Genomic DNA, 17071 nt, shown 5'->3' with positions numbered 1-17071 from the left:
GTCGCTTCATGCCGGAGGTAAGGAGAATCTGGAAACGAAACTAAAACTTATCAAAAATATGAGTCTTTGATACAGAGTGATGTTGGGTCAGCAGATTCGATAAGATGGCTGTATAGGGACGAATTTTCGGTTACCAATTTAAAAAACACCCTCCTATATTACTCAAAGCTACGCTCATTCTACTGAAATAATGAAAGGAAGGCCCATAATGGGATGAAGGGGGAATGAGAAATCAATTTTGTAAATTTTTATGTCTGCTCAAAAGCTTTAGATCTAGTAGTAAGTGGTTAAATTCGACATGAATCAATTGTGTAAATTCTGTTTGGTTATGTTCCTTTTTTTCAGGTCCTAAGAGCCATGATAGAGATTATTAATGAATATGTTTGCTGCTCAGACAGTGAAATTCCGAAGTAATCAGAATTGTGGCTTAACATTTATTTGAATAAATTTCTGTTCCTTCTATAGCTTTGTATTTTGCATTTCACCCACCGAAGATTTGGCTGTTGCTCATATTTTTTTCAGATGGAGGTTAGGTGGTCAGAACTTAAAAAAGCGGATGAAAGGTAGAAAATTTACCAGTCATATGAAATGAATATGAAATTTCAGGAAAGTCGTGAAAATATCTCAATTTTGATGAAAAATTTTGTTTGTGCGTACCTGTACTATATTATAATATAAGCAAAAATTTCTAACAAGTTAAATCCGTTTTCCTAGAAAAATAATTGTTATATTCTCATGAAAAATTTAACATTAGCAACTAACACGACAAAGTTCTTGAGATTGAAAAAGTAAAGGTAATTTAGAAAAATGTCGATATCTTGGGGTCTTTTTACTCTTGTTTTGTTCTCGTCATCGATTACACGCTCCGTGATTGTATGGGGTTTCGCATCTAAATCGGAAAAACCAAAATGTTTGCTCCGGAGTTTGCTAACGATATTTCCTGGAAAGAGAAGAACAAGGCAAAACCTTAGGATCTGGTCAATACTATTTGTGAAAATGCTAGCCGCCATGATCTCAAGGTGAGCACGGAGGAGGCAAAGAGCATGGTGACTATTGATTCTCCCTTGGATAGCGTAGTTGGAAGAGCGTTATTCAACCGATGAGTAGATCATAAACTACAGGCACCTTGCTAGCACGGTGGAAAATTCTGGGTCAAGCGAATGGAAACTGTAGCTGAGGGTGGGGCACGACATTGGAATCTTTAATCGATTAAAGCTAGTAGGGTGCTTGAAAAGTTGAAGTTGAAATCAAGGCTATTTGATAGTATTATTCTTTTTACACTTCTCCACAGTAGCGAGTGCTGGAAATAGAATCAGGAACAAGAGAACAGAACCCGTCTGGTTCTTGTCTTCTAAAACAGGTGTCCTCAAAGGATCCTGAATATCGACCGGAGAGATCACTTCAAAAGCCAGATAGTTCACTTTATCTCAGGCAAGTCCATGGTCGTAGACGTCGTTAGGAAACAAAGGTGGTGATTTCTTGGACACGTGATCCATATGAAGGATGACAGGATTCCGAGATAGATTTTGGAATGACAACTTCTGAGAATCCACAGGACAGGTTTACGTAAGATCACCATGCATTGCACCTATTGATGGGACCAGTCCAACATTTACGCGACGGTGCAACATCAATGGGATGATATTTTAGTAGTAGTGCATATGCAGGATTGCTGGTGGCTAATTGTAGATAACCTGGGTTCCTCTAGTGGCACAGGAGGATCTAAGGTTAGATCTAAGTGTGCCTAGTGAAAGAATTGCAAATTTGCCAAGAGAGAGAGAGACAGAGAGAGAGAATACAAATTTTGGTGACAAAGAAGGTGTTTCAAATCTGAAGAGAGATAATGCCTTGTATCCAAGAGAGAGAGAGACTTCCTTTTGTGGTTAGTTTGAATTTGCGACAGTTTATTTTTGAAGGAAGATGTTCTTTATGGTTACAAGTACCGATGGAATAATAGTCTATGGAAGTTCATGGACCAGGCTGGAACTTTGCTGTCTGATGCAGAGTTCAATGATTCCAGAATTTTCACAAAATTGCCTTAGTTGTTTCATTTCTGGATGTATTTTTGTTTTTTAAAATAGTCTATATTATATAAAGGGTTGGTCTAGTTAAGTTTTATCCGGGTTGCAGCGGTAGCTTGCATCTGGGCTGCAACGATAGCGTGCAACCTAGTAAGAGACGATCACGTCCTACAGTAAAAAGCAAAATAGCCCGTGATTCCTAAGACTAGAGTCAGATCAAAAAAGACGTACACTATTGAACCTCTATGTCCAACACCCCTATATAGGAAACTAACTGTCCCTTAGCTTGAATAGCAAGGAAAATATATTGGTTTGGAAATCAAGAAAAATGACTGCAACCACGATATTCTGTTTCCAAGGCATATTTCTTCCTTTTTTTTCTTATCCAAGGATAGCTTGGCACTGGAATATTGTAGAGAGCTGTTTGGTGACTCATTATAAAGGAAATGGCCACATCTAGTGAATGTTGTGTAATTATTTTTCTTTTAATATAATCAATTTCTTACGAAAAACTTCATTTTTTATCAGGAATCATCGAATCATCACCCACGTGACAAGCGGGTAAGCCTACCATTGTACCATCGGGGACTTAATGAAAAATAAGCAACATATAATAATAGTAAAGAGCGAATTCAAGCCCATTTGAACCCTGTGGTTTCTTTAAATTTTGAATTTAAAAGACATTGCTTTAAATTCAATATATTAAAAGCTCTCCCCAATAAGGAGTCAAAAAACCGGTCTCTGGCTTGACAAGTGGTTATGCTTACTGTTGTACCAGCAGAGACTTATAAAAAGTTACACATAAGGCATGATAATACATTTGGTAATGCAATAAAAACAAGAGCTAAGAGCTGACATGGCACTTGTGACGAGATCGGAAGAGCCAAGAGCTCATATGGCATGAGCTCTAGCAAAATTCTAAGAATCAATAGATTGATTTAAAAGGAAAATCAGAGGCTTAATAACGGTCAGGATTTAAAGTAAGTGCTCTTAGACACGAGGTCCTTCTAAATATCAAAATTCATTAAGATCTGATCACTCAGATCATCAAAAATGATCACTCCTCATTTTTTTCATTTTTCTCATTAATCAAGTCAATTTGTGCATATCCCTGACACACTTACCAATTTTTATCATCCTAGAACGTCCAGAAGCACCGAACTCGCCAAAAGACTGGACACTCCCCCCCAACTCCACCAAAGAGAGCGGATCCAGTCTGGTTACGACAATCACGTATCTAAGACTTGTGCTTAATCTTCCCACTAAGTTTCATCCCTATCTCTTCACTCTAAGCGTTTTCCAAGATTTCCTGTCAAATTGAAAATGGAGTATCTGTGACATAATCTTTATATAATCTTGTATTATATAAATCTTTCTGTATATCAAGTTTCATTAAGTTCCGATCACCCATTCTTAAGACAAAGATACCTCAATTTTCACGTTTTCCGAGATTTCCAGTCTCCCCCTCCAACTTCTTCCAATGTCACCGGATCTGGTCAGGATCTTAAATAAGAGCTCTGAAGCACAAGACCTTCTAGATATCAAATTTCATTAAGATCTGATCAACGGTTCGTAAGTTAAAAATACCTCATTTTTTCTAATTTTTCTGAGTTAACCCCCCCCCCCCCTCAACTCCCCCAAAGAGAGCCAATCCGATGTGGTTATTGCAATCACTTATCTAGGTCTCGTGCTTATACTTCCCACCAAGTATCATCACGATCTCTCTACTCTTAGCGTTTTCAAAGATATCCGGTTTCTTCCCCAAATTTCCCCCAATGTCACCAGACCCGGCCAGGATTTAAAATAAGAGCTCTGAGACAAGAGGTTCTTCCAAAAATGAAATTTCAGTAGGATCCAATCACCCTTTCGTAAGTTAGAAATACCTAATTTTTTCTAATTTTTCCAAATTAATACCCCCACCCCAACTCCCCCATAGAGAGAGTATTCAGTCCGGTTATATCAGTCACGTATCTAGGACGTGTTTTTATTCTACTTACCAAGTTTCATCCCGATCTCTCAACTCTAAGCGCTTTCCAAGATTTCCCGTTTCCCTCTCCAACTCCCCCCAATATCACCGAATATGGTCTGAATTTAAAATAAGAGCTCTGAGATATTAGGTCCTTCTAAATAAGAAGTTTCATTAAGATCCTATCACACATTCGTAAGTTAAATATACCTTATTTTTTTCAATTTTTTCTCCCTCCAGCCCTCCCCTCCAGATGGTCGAATCGGGGAAACGACTGTTGTCAAGTCAATTTGTGCAGGTCCCCGACACGCCTACCAATTTTCATCGCCCTAGCGCGTCCAGAAGCCCCGAACTCACCAAAGCTCTGGACCCCCCTCCAACTCCTCCAAAGAGAGCGGATCCGTTCGGATTATGTCAATCACGTATCTAGAACTTGTGCTTATTCTTCCCTTCAAGTTTCATCCCGACATCTCCACTCTAATCGCTTTCAAAGAATACCGGTTTCCAAGATTTCTGTTTCCCCCCTATAACCCCGTACGTCCCCAGATCTGATTCGAATTAAAAATGGAGCATCCAACACATAAGATCTTTCTGTATATCAAGTTTCATTAAGTTCCGATCACCTATTCTTAAGATAAAGATACCTCAATTTTCACGTTTTCTAAGATTTCCGGTTACCCTCTCCAACTCCCCCCAATGTCACCGGATCTGGTCAGGATTTTAAATAAGAGCTCTGAAGCACAAGAACCTTCTAGATATGAAATTTCACTAAGATCTGATCACACGTTCGCAATTTAAGATACCTCATTTTTTCCTTAAATTATATCCATAAGAAATATATAAGGTATATCCCTTAAAATGTATAAAATTTATCCATAGAAATCGAATTAAACGATGGCATAGGTTGTCTTAATTAATTTAAATTCTCTTTCTGTACAAAACTGATTTGTGAATTAAGCCTTTATTTTCTAAAATTAGGCCTCAAACACAAAACGTGAACAAAACAGAAAAATAGTACAAACCCTTAAATTAGATGGTTTACAATACAAGAACAAATTATAAAAACAAAAAGGTATCAATCTAAGCATTAGTCTGAACAGTTCTAAGCAGTTGGCAAAATCTAAATGGCTCTTTTTAACCTTTTTTTTTCAGAAAGTCACTAAGACTTGTATTATGATACTTTCTTAAATTAAAAAACCCTATTGATATCATTTCATTTGTGTGCCCTCCTGTTCTTCCAACTCCTTCTCTTTTCTACTGTTCTTCCAACTCCTTCTCTTTTCTACTGTTCTCCCAATCTCTTATATATATATATATATATATGTATATATATATATATATATATATATATATCTCCCTCTCTCTCTCTCTCTCTCTCTCTCTCTCTCTCTCTCTCTCTCTCTCTCTCCCTCTCTCTCTCTCTCTCTCTCTCTCACACTTTCTTTCTTTATCTCTCGTATAGCTGACGACTATACGACAGGCTTGAAAACATGATAACCTGCTTTAGTAGTAAGCAACCGCTGTAGCCAGGACAATCGTGCACTGAATTTAGTTTCTGAAAAAAAAGCTAAAAGTAATATTTTTCTTGGGCAAGGAGCTGTCCTTACAAGCTGGGGGACTGATTTTTCAGCGTATCTGCATTTTTACATCAATGGACCAATAACAAGAGGTAATTAAATGCACTGACAAATTTCAAAAGTGCTGGCAAATTCAATAGTACACCTGAAGATGCAAAGGCAAGGGGATTTTATAAAGAAACAAAACGATCACAAATGGGGTTTTTAAAGACCAAACGAAAATACTAAAGAAAACACAGAAAGCAGATATATCGAGAGAACGACTTCCTCTCTCCTTCAGCGCTAACAAGATAATCTAAACAAGGAAACTGCCGAAGAAAAAACCGAAAAATCATATAAATACCAATAATTAGGTCTAGCTTTGAACAGATATTCAGGTGATTTAAGAATATACTAGATCTACGTTAAATGGGCAACGTGAGGTGTTTTAGCAACGTTTGTTCGGCCTCGCCGAGCAAAATGTTGCGAGAGCAACACTTTGGTTGTTTCTCCTCGCTTCGATTAAACCCTGATGTTGTTAATCTGTAAGGATCTTAAAATAAACAAGTCCCCCGCATGTCTTACAACTGGAACCAAATTGGTTTTACCATCAAATACACCGGAAACAAATAATAGGTACACCAACTAGCACAAGTTGCGAACTCCTCATTGCCAAAGATGATTATGAGCCGACTGTTGTTTAAAACTCCCCTATATATCTTACAATTGGTATCTGCCTATTTTGGTTTCAGTGTATACCTTACTACTGAAGTTGTCAACCCCTTTAAACTATCAAACTTGTACATCTCATGAAGGAATTTTCTACAAAAAAATGGATGACATATACTTTGATCAGCTCATCAAGAGCTTTTGACTGCCGTCGAAAAAAAAAATCTATCTGTCTCAGTTCAAAAGTTGACTTTTTTGCCGTAGGCCAAGTTTCTAACGTCATCACTTAGAAAGGAACAAAGGATAGACTGTAATTTCTTAAGCAATGAGAGAAATTTTAAAGTTTAAGAGCCACAACTGATACCATTTCTCTACTGCAATCTCAGGTGCGAAAACCTGAATGATAAACTCAGCTGAAATCACGAACAGAAATGAGTAGAAACAGTAGATGGCAGCACTTTCGGACCCGTTGGAAAATACCCCTTTTTTCTGTAAATTTTTCTATCTATCACTCAAAGGAAGATATATTGGCTGTGGGGCCGGGTAACTGCTGTATATATTAAATACTTATAGATTTTAGTCCATCTTCAATTTGAAACTGGTGCTTGCCTGCTAGAACAGAGCTTTCCACTCGAAAGCAGAAACATTAATGAAACGAAAGCTTGACTGCATAACTTCAGATAGTTCTTTCTGACATAGGCTATAAAACTCCACTTCACTTCACAAACTATTGGCTCTGGCTCAAGGACAAGCATAAACCATCCTTTTTGGCCCCAGGCAAGAGTTCTACGAAGCTTTCCAAAATGCCAAGTCATATTCATCAATCCGGCTAAAGGTCCAGACTTTCCGTAAAAACCGCAGCGATTAGACCCTTACCACTTTCTAAGAATAAGCTGAAATCGGGTGCTAGGAACAAAATATAACACAAAAGAGTTGATCTCAAAACAGAATTACGTAACCCAATTTCCTTGCAGCAGGCGGAATCGAACCTTATACCTAATTGACTATAGGCGTCGCCTTTTCCACTTCACTGCTACAAGGTATTAAATATGAACATTTAACGAATTGATAATATGAATGAGTAGCTCGTCTGTGACGGAAAATGACATCATAGCCCAGAGAAGTAACTATTATTGAAGCCATGATTATTTTCATCATATAGTTACTATAAATGTAGTCATGATTATAAATGTCAAAATGTAGTAATCTGTACACCTACTTAAGAACTACTTAAGCAACCCACGGAATATAACGAAAATTAACTCTCAGTTTTGATTCTAACTAATGAAAGGGACCCTTTACGGGCTTAAACAACAAGATGGGATTCTTATTCTCTGAACTAAAAATAGGATTTAATATGACATTTTTTATATTTGCCCTCGATTCTCCCTTGGCAAACCTGCTTTCAGTAGTAAGCTACCGCTGCAGACACGGTAGTTCGTGCACACCATTTTTTTTTGAAAAAAAGTTAAAAGTAATGTTTTTGTTGGGCAAGGAGGTGTCCTTACAAGAGGGGGGGGGTATTTTCTCAGCGTATCTATGTTCCCCATCAATGAGCTAATGGCCAGGGGTAATTAAAAGCACTGAAAAATTCACTAGTACAGGTGAAGACGCAAAGGCAAGGGGATTTAGGTCCAAGTATGCACTTAGATACTCTTGTATAATGATTCATAAACTAAGTTACTTCCCAATATTCTTAATATTAGTTTGTTTTCTTGTTCACTTATCAATAAACGATAGCTCAATTTGTTCGTTGACTAACTAAGATTTCGAAAAGCCAATAATAAAGCAAGTGAAAAACGTTTTCATTGACAACAACAATTCTATTGAAATCAATATATTCAATATTCAACAATGGATATATGAATACAACCCATGTGCCACCATTTGTCTTTAAAATAATTTCAACTGAGCTGTATCGTTTTTAAAGCAAGTCAATATATATTGACATATATATTTAAAGTTTAAGAGCCACAACTGATACCATTTCTCTACTGCAATCTCAGGTGCGAAAACCTGAATGATAAACTCAGCTGAAATCACGAACAGAAATGAGTAGAAACAGTAGATGGCAGCACTTTCGGACCCGTGGGAAAATACCCCTTTTTTCTGTAAATTTTTCTATCTATCACTCAAAGGAAGATATATTGGCTGTGGGGCCGGGTAACTGCTGTATATATTAAATACTTATAGATTTTAGTCCATCTTCAATTTGAAACTGGTGCTTGCCTGCTAGAACAGAGCTTTCCACTCGAAAGCAGAAACATTAATGAAACGAAAGCTTGACTGCATAACTTCAGATAGTTCTTTCTGACATAGGCTATAAAACTCCACTTCACTTCACAAACTATTGGCTCTGGCTCAAGGACAAGCATAAACCATCCTTTTTGGCCCCAGGCAAGAGTTCTACGAAGCTTTCCAAAATGCCAAGTCATATTCATCAATCCGGCTAAAGGTCCAGACTTTCCGTAAAAACCGCAGCGATTAGACCCTTACCACTTTCTAAGAATAAGCTGAAATCGGGTGCTAGGAACAAAATATAACACAAAAGAGTTGATCTCAAAACAGAATTACGTAACCCAATTTCCTTGCAGCAGGCGGAATCGAACCTTATACCTAATTGACTATAGGCGTCGCCTTTTCCACTTCACTGCTACAAGGTATTAAATATGAACATTTAACGAATTGATAATATGAATGAGTAGCTCGTCTGTGACGGAAAATGACATCATAGCCCAGAGAAGTAACTATTATTGAAGCCATGATTATTTTCATCATATAGTTACTATAAATGTAGTCATGATTATAAATGTCAAAATGTAGTAATCTGTACACCTACTTAAGAACTACTTAAGCAACCCACGGAATATAACGAAAATTAACTCTCAGTTTTGATTCTAACTAATGAAAGGGACCCTTTACGGGCTTAAACAACAAGATGGGATTCTTATTCTCTGAACTAAAAATAGGATTTAATATGACATTTTTTATATTTGCCCTCGATTCTCCCTTGGCAAACCTGCTTTCAGTAGTAAGCTACCGCTGCAGACACGGTAGTTCGTGCACACCATTTTTTTGTGAAAAAAAGTTAAAAGTAATGTTTTTGTTGGGCAAGGAGGTGTCCTTACAAGAGGGGGGGGGGGTATTTTCTCAGCGTATCTATGTTCCCCATCAATGAGCTAATGGCCAGGGGTAATTAAAAGCACTGAAAAATTCACTAGTACAGGTGAAGACGCAAAGGCAAGGGGATTTAGGTCCAAGTATGCACTTAGATACTCTTGTATAATGATTCATAAACTAAGTTACTTCCCAATATTCTTAATATTAGTTTGTTTTCTTGTTCACTTATCAATAAACGATAGCTCAATTTGTTCGTTGACTAACTAAGATTTCGAAAAGCCAATAATAAAGCAAGTGAAAAACGTTTTCATTGACAACAACAATTCTATTGAAATCAATATATTCAATATTCAACAATGGATATATGAATACAACCCATGTGCCACCATTTGTCTTTAAAATAATTTCAACTGAGCTGTATCGTTTTTAAAGCAAGTCAATATATATTGACATATATATTTAAAGTTTAAGAGCCACAACTGATACCATTTCTCTACTGCAATCTCAGGTGCGAAAACCTGAATGATAAACTCAGCTGAAATCACGAACAGAAATGAGTAGAAACAGTAGATGGCAGCACTTTCGGACCCGTGGGAAAATACCCCTTTTTTCTGTAAATTTTTCTATCTATCACTCAAAGGAAGATATATTGGCTGTGGGGCCGGGTAACTGCTGTATATCTATATATATAAAAATAAGTTGTCTGTCTGTGGATGGGTCAGGTGACGTCACCTGAAAAAACTGGATCAGGTGACGTCAAAACTGAAAAAACTAAAAAAAGGCAAAAACTACAAAAAAAACTAAAAACTAATAAAAAAAATAAAAAAGCTAAAAAACTAAAAAAACTAAAAAAAGGCAAAAACTACAAAAAAAACTAAAAACTAATAAAAAAGCTAAAAAACTAAAAAAACTAAAAAAAGGCAAAAACTACAAAAAAAACTAAAAACTAATAAAAAAAATAAAAAAGCTAAAAAACTAAAAAAACTAAAAAAACTAAAAAAAGATAAAAAACTAAAAAAACTAAAAACTAAAAAAAAGGAAAAAACTGAAAAATAAGCTAAAATAAAGGTAAAAACCAATAAAAAACTAAAAAAAAAACTGAAAAAACTAAAAAAAGGCAAAAACTACAAAAAAAACTAAAAACTAATAAAAAAAGTAAAAAAGCTAAAAAACTAAAAAAACTAAAAAAACTAAAAAAAGGTAAAAAACTAAAAAAAATAAAAAATAAAAAAAAACTAAAAAAAAGGAAAAAACTGAAAAATAAGCTAAAATAAAGGTAAAAACCAATAAAAAACTAAAAAGAAAAAAAGGAAAAAACTAAAAAAAATTTTCATCTAAAAAACTAAAAAAAACTAAAAAAGGTAAAAACTAAAAGAACTAAAAAAGAAAAAAATAAATGACGACACTCAAAGAGAAAGCGACCAGGACAAAAGGAATGTTCGATTAGCAATCAACAAAGCACCGGGCACAGGGAGTATAAATGACGACCAGGACATAAGTAAAAAAAAAAACTAACAAAACTAAAAAGAAGGTAAAAACTACAAAAAAACTAAAAAGAAAAAAACTAAAAAAAGGCAAAAACTACAAAAAAAAACTAAAAACTAATAAAAAAGCTAAAAAACTAAAAAAACTAAAAAAGGCAAAAACTACAAAAAAAACTAAAAACTAATAAAAAAAATAAAAAAGCTAAAAAACTAAAAAAACTAAAAAAACTAAAAAAAGATAAAAAACTAAAAAAACTAAAAACTAAAAAAAACTAAAAAAAAGGAAAAAACTGAAAAATAAGCTAAAATAAAGGTAAAAACCAATAAAAAACTAAAAAAAAAAACTGAAAAAACTAAAAAAAGGCAAAAACTACAAAAAAAAACTAAAAACTAATAAAAAAAGTAAAAAAGCTAAAAAACTAAAAAAAATAAAAAAACTAAAAAAAGGTAAAAAACTAAAAAAAAATAAAAAATAAAAAAAAACTAAAAAAAAGGAAAAAACTGAAAAATAAGCTAAAATAAAGGTAAAAACCAATAAAAAACTAAAAAGAAAAAAAGGAAAAAACTAAAAAAAATTTTCATCTAAAAAACTAAAAAAAACTAAAAAAGGTAAAAACTAAAAGAACTAAAAAAGAAAAAAATAAATGACGACACTCAAAGAGAAAGCGACCAGGACAAAAGGAATGTTCGATTAGCAATCAACAAAGCAGGGAGTATAAATGACGACCAGGACATAAGTAAAAAAAAAAACTAACAAAACTAAAAAGAAGGTAAAAACTACAAAAAAACTAAAAAGAAAAAAAACTAAAAACTAATAAAAAACTAAAAAATCTAAAAATCTAAATAAACTAAAAAAGAAAAAAAAAAGGAAAAAAATAAAGGAGAAAAACAAAACTAAAAAACGAATGTATATACAGACCGGGACACCGGGATACAAATGACGACCGGGACACAGGGAATATAAATGACGACCGGGACACAGGGACACAACTACAACGGGGACACCGGGGGAAACAGGGGGATATAAATGACGACCGGGACACCGGGACAGGGAATGGTCGATTAGCAATCACCATCAACAAAGCTCAAGGGCAATCATTAGAATCATGAGGTATAGATCTGAATACAGATTGTTTTCCCATGGACCATTATATGTTGCATGTTCAAGAGTCGGTAAACCTGACAATCTATTTATATGCAAAGACAATGGGACAGCAAAGAATGTTGTATATTCGCAAGTTTTACGTAGTTAAAACCATATATATATATATATATATATATATATATATATATATATATATATATATATATATATATATATATATATATATATATATATCTATCTATATTCACAGGTGGGACATAGGGACACAACTACAATGGCGCGTAACTATTATGGCGCGTAACGACTTACGCGTGCGGGGGGGCTTGGGGGGGGCGCGAAGCGCTCCCACCAACTAGGTGTTGGGGTGGCGCGAAGCGCCACCCCAACAGCTAGTATATATATAAAAATAAGTTGTCTGTCTGTGGATGGATCAGGTGACGTCACCTGAAAAAACTGGATCAGGTGACGTCAAAACTGAAAAAACTAAAAAAAGGCTAAAACTACAAAAAAAACTAAAAACTAATAAAAAAAATAAAAAAGCTAAAAAACTAAAAAAACTAATAAAAGGCAAAAACTACAAAAAAAACTAAAAACTAATAAAAAAGCTAAAAAACTAAAAAAACTAAAAAAAGGCAAAAACTACAAAAAAAACTAATAAAAAAATAAAAAAGCTAAAAAACTAAAAAAACTAAAAAAACTAAAAAAAGGTAAAAAACTAAAAAAACTAAAAACTAAAAAAAACTAAAAAAAAGGAAAAAACTGAAAAATAAGCTAAAATAAAGGTAAAAACCAATAAAAAACTTAAAAAAACTGAAAAAACTAAAAAAAGGCAAAAACTACAAAAAAAACTAAAAACTAATAAAAAAAAGTAAAAAAGCTAAAAAACTAAAAAAAACTAAAAAAACTAAAAAAAGGTAAAAAACTAAAAAAATAAAAAAAAAACTAAAAGAACTAAAAAAGAAAAAAATAAATGACGACACTCAAAGAGAAAGCGACCAGGACAAAAGGAATGTTCGATTAGCAATCAACAAAGCACCGGGACACAGGGAGTATAAATGACGACCAGGACATAAGTACAACTACAAAAAAAACTAAAAACTAATAAAAAAAATAAAAAAGCTAAAAAACTAAAAAAACTAAAAAAAGGTAAAAACTAAAAAAACTAAAAACTAAAAAAAAGGAAAAAACTGAAAAATAAGCTAAAATAAAGGTAAAAACCAATGAAAAACTAAAAAAAACTGAAAAAACTAAAAAAAAATTTCATCTAAAAAACTAAAAAAAACTAAAAAAGGTAAAAACTTTTAGAACTAAAAAAGAAAAAAATAAATGACGACACTCAAAGAGAAAGCGACCAGGACAAAAGGAATGTTCGATTAGCAATCAACAAAGCACCGGGACACAGGGAGTATAAATGACGACCAGGACATAAGTAAAAAAAAAAACTAACAAAACTAAAAAGAAGGTAAAAACTACAAAAAAACTAAAAAGAAAAAAAAACTAAAAACTAATAAAAAAACTAAAAAATCATAAATTACAGACCGGGACACAAATGACGACCGACACAGAGGGAATATAAATGACGACCAGCAACCTCAAAGAAAAATTACAGACTGGGACACCCGGACACAAATCACGACCGGGAATATAAATGACGACCGGGACGCAGGGACACAACTACAACGGGGACGCCGGGGGCACAGGTGGGATATATAATTGACGACTGAGACACAGGGATTGTTTGAATAGAAATTAGAAATTAGAAAAAAACTAAAAAGAAAAAACACTCAAAGATAAATTACAGACCGGGACACAAATGACGACCGACACAGAGGGAATATAAATGACGACCATCAACCTCAAAGAAAAATTACAGACCGGGACACCGGGACACAAATGACGACCGGGACACTGGGACACAGGGAATATAAATGACGACCGGGACACTCAAAGAGAAAATACAAACTGGGACACCAGGACACAAATGACGACCGGAACACAGGGAATATAAATGCTATTTATATGGATAGACAATGGGACAACGAAGAATGTTGTATATTCGCATGTTGTACGTAGTTAAAAATATATATTTATATCTATCTCTATTCACAGGTGGGACACAGGGACACAGCTACAATGGCGCGTAACTAATATGGCGCGTAACGACTTACGCGCGCGGGGGGGCTTGGGGGGGCGCGAAGCGCCCCACCAACTAGGTGTTGGGGTGGCGCGAAGCGCCACCCCAACAGCTAGTATTAAATACTTATAGATTTTAGTCCATCTTCAATTTGAAACTGGTGCTTGCCTGCTAGAACAGAGCTTTCCACTCGAAAGCAGAAACATTAATGAAACGAAAGCTTGACTGCATAACTTCAGATAGTTCTTTCTGACATAGGCTATAAAACTCCACTTCACTTTAAAAACTATTGGCTCTGGCTCAAGGACAAGCATAAACCATCCTTTTTGGCCCCAGGCAAGAGTTCTACGAAGCTTTCCAAAATGCCAAGTCATATTCATCAATCCGGCTAAAGGTCCAGACTTTCCGTAAAAACTGCAGCGATTAGACCCTTACCACTTTCTAAGAATAAGCTGAAATCGGGTGCTAGGAACAAAATATAACACAAAAGAGTTGATCTCAAAACAGAATTACGTAACCCAATTCCTTGCAGCAGGCGGAATCAAACCTTATACCTAATTGACTATAGGCGTCGCCTTTTCCACTTCACTGCTACAAGGTATTAAATATGAACATTTAACGAATTGATAATATGAATGAGTAGCTCGTCTGTGACGGAAAATGACATCATAGCCCAGAGAAGTAACTATTATTGAAGCCATGATTATGTTCATCATATAGTTACTATTAATGTAGTCATGATTATAAATGTCAAAATGTAGTAATCTGTACACCTACTTAAGAACTACTTAAGCAACCCACGGAATATAACGAAAATTAACTCTCAGTTTTGATTCTAACTAATGAAAGGGACCCTTTACGGGCTTAAACAACAAGATGGGATTCTTATTCTCTGAACTAAAAATAGGATTTAATATGACATTTTTTATATTTGCCCTCGATTCTCCCTTGGCAAACCTGCTTTCAGTAGTAAGCTACCGCTGCAGACACGGTAGTTCGTGCACACCATTTTTTTGTGAAAAAAAGTTAAAAGTAATGTTTTTGTTGGGCAAGGAGGTGTCCTTACAAGAGGGGGGGGGGGTATTTTCTCAGCGTATCTATGTTCCCCATCAATGAGCTAATGGCCAGGGGTAATTAAAAGCACTGAAAAATTCACTAGTACAGGTGAAGACGCAAAGGCAAGGGGATTTAGGTCCAAGTATGCACTTAGATACTCTTGTATAATGATTCATAAACTAAGTTACTTCCCAATATTCTTAATATTAGTTTGTTTTCTTGTTCACTTATCAATAAACGATGGCTCAATTTGTTCGTTGACTAACTAAGATTTCGAAAAGCCAATAATAAAGCAAGTGAAAAACGTTTTCATTGACAACAACAATTCTATTGAAATCAATATATTCAATATTCAACAATGGATATATGAATACAACCCATGTGCCACCATTTGTCTTTAAAATAATTTCAACTGAGCTGTATCGTTTTTAAAGCAAGTCAATATATATTGACATATATATTTAAAGTTTAAGAGCCACAACTGATACCATTTCTCTACTGCAATCTCAGGTGCGAAAACCTGAATGATAAACTCAGCTGAAATCACGAACAGAAATGAGTAGAAACAGTAGATGGCAGCACTTTCGGACCCGTGGGAAAATACCCCTTTTTTCTGTAAATTTTTCTATCTATCACTCAAAGGAAGATATATTGGCTGTGGGGCCGGGTAACTGCTGTATATATTAAATACTTATAGATTTTAGTCCATCTTCAATTTGAAACTGGTGCTTGCCTGCTAGAACAGAGCTTTCCACTCGAAAGCAGAAACATTAATGAAACGAAAGCTTGACTGCATAACTTCAGATAGTTCTTTCTGACATAGGCTATAAAACTCCACTTCACTTCACAAACTATTGGCTCTGGCTCAAGGACAAGCATAAACCATCCTTTTTGGCCCCAGGCAAGAGTTCTACGAAGCTTTCCAAAATGCCAAGTCATATTCATCAATCCGGCTAAAGGTCCAGACTTTCCGTAAAAACCGCAGCGATTAGACCCTTACCCACTTTCTAAGAATAAGCTGAAATCGGGTGCTAGGAACAAAATATAACACAAAAGAGTTGATCTCAAAACAGAATTACGTAACCCAATTTCCTTGCAGCAGGCGGAATCGAACCTTATACCTAATTGACTATAGGCGTCGCCTTTTCCACTTCACTGCTACAAGGTATTAAATATGAACATTTAACGAATTGATAATATGAATGAGTAGCTCGTCTGTGACGGAAAATGACATCATAGCCCAGAGAAGTAACTATTATTGAAGCCATGATTATTTTCATCATATAGTTACTATAAATGTAGTCATGATTATAAATGTCAAAATGTAGTAATCTGTACACCTACTTAAGAACTACTTAAGCAACCCACGGAATATAACGAAAATTAACTCTCAGTTTTGATTCTAACTAATGAAAGGGACCCTTTACGGGCTTAAACAACAAGATGGGATTCTTATTCTCTGAACTAAAAATAGGATTTAATATGACATTTTTTATATTTGCCCTCGATTCTCCCTTGGCAAACCTGCTTTCAGTAGTAAGCTACCGCTGCAGACACGGTAGTTCGTGCACACCATTTTTTTTTGAAAAAAAGTTAAAAGTAATGTTTTTGTTGGGCAAGGAGGTGTCCTTACAAGAGGGGGGGGGGGGTATTTTCTCAGCGTATCTATGTTCCCCATCAATGAGCTAATGGCCAGGGGTAATTAAAAGCACTGAAAAATTCACTAGTACAGGTGAAGACGCAAAGGCAAGGGGATTTAGGTCCAAGTATGCACTTAGATACTCTTGTATAATGATTCATAAACTAAGTTACTTCCCAATATTCTTAATATTAGTTTGTTTTCTTGTTCACTTATCAATAAACGATAGCTCAATTTGTTCGTTGACTAACTAAGATTTCGAAAAGCCAATAATAAAGCAAGTGAAAAACGTTTTCATTGACAACAACAATTCTATTGAAA

At 34.9% G+C, this 17071-nt stretch overlaps 1 long non-coding RNA gene across 1 annotated transcript in view; it reads right to left on the bottom strand.

Annotated features, from left to right (window-relative positions):
• Positions 1 to 705: 705 nt before the first annotated feature.
• Positions 706 to 17071, bottom strand: part of LOC136035100 (uncharacterized) — a 49147-nt gene continuing 32781 nt past the window's right edge. The window contains exon 2 of the long non-coding RNA XR_010619333.1: positions 706 to 940. This is a non-coding gene — a long non-coding RNA (uncharacterized LOC136035100). The remainder of the gene's footprint in view (positions 941 to 17071) is intronic.

The sequence above is a fragment of the Artemia franciscana genome, chromosome 13, assembly GCF_032884065.1.
Source record: "Artemia franciscana chromosome 13, ASM3288406v1, whole genome shotgun sequence".
In the NCBI taxonomy this organism is placed as follows: Eukaryota; Metazoa; Arthropoda; class Branchiopoda; order Anostraca; family Artemiidae; genus Artemia; species Artemia franciscana.
The sequence above is the reverse complement of the archived record's forward strand: the minus strand, read 5'-3'. Positions and strand labels throughout refer to the sequence as shown.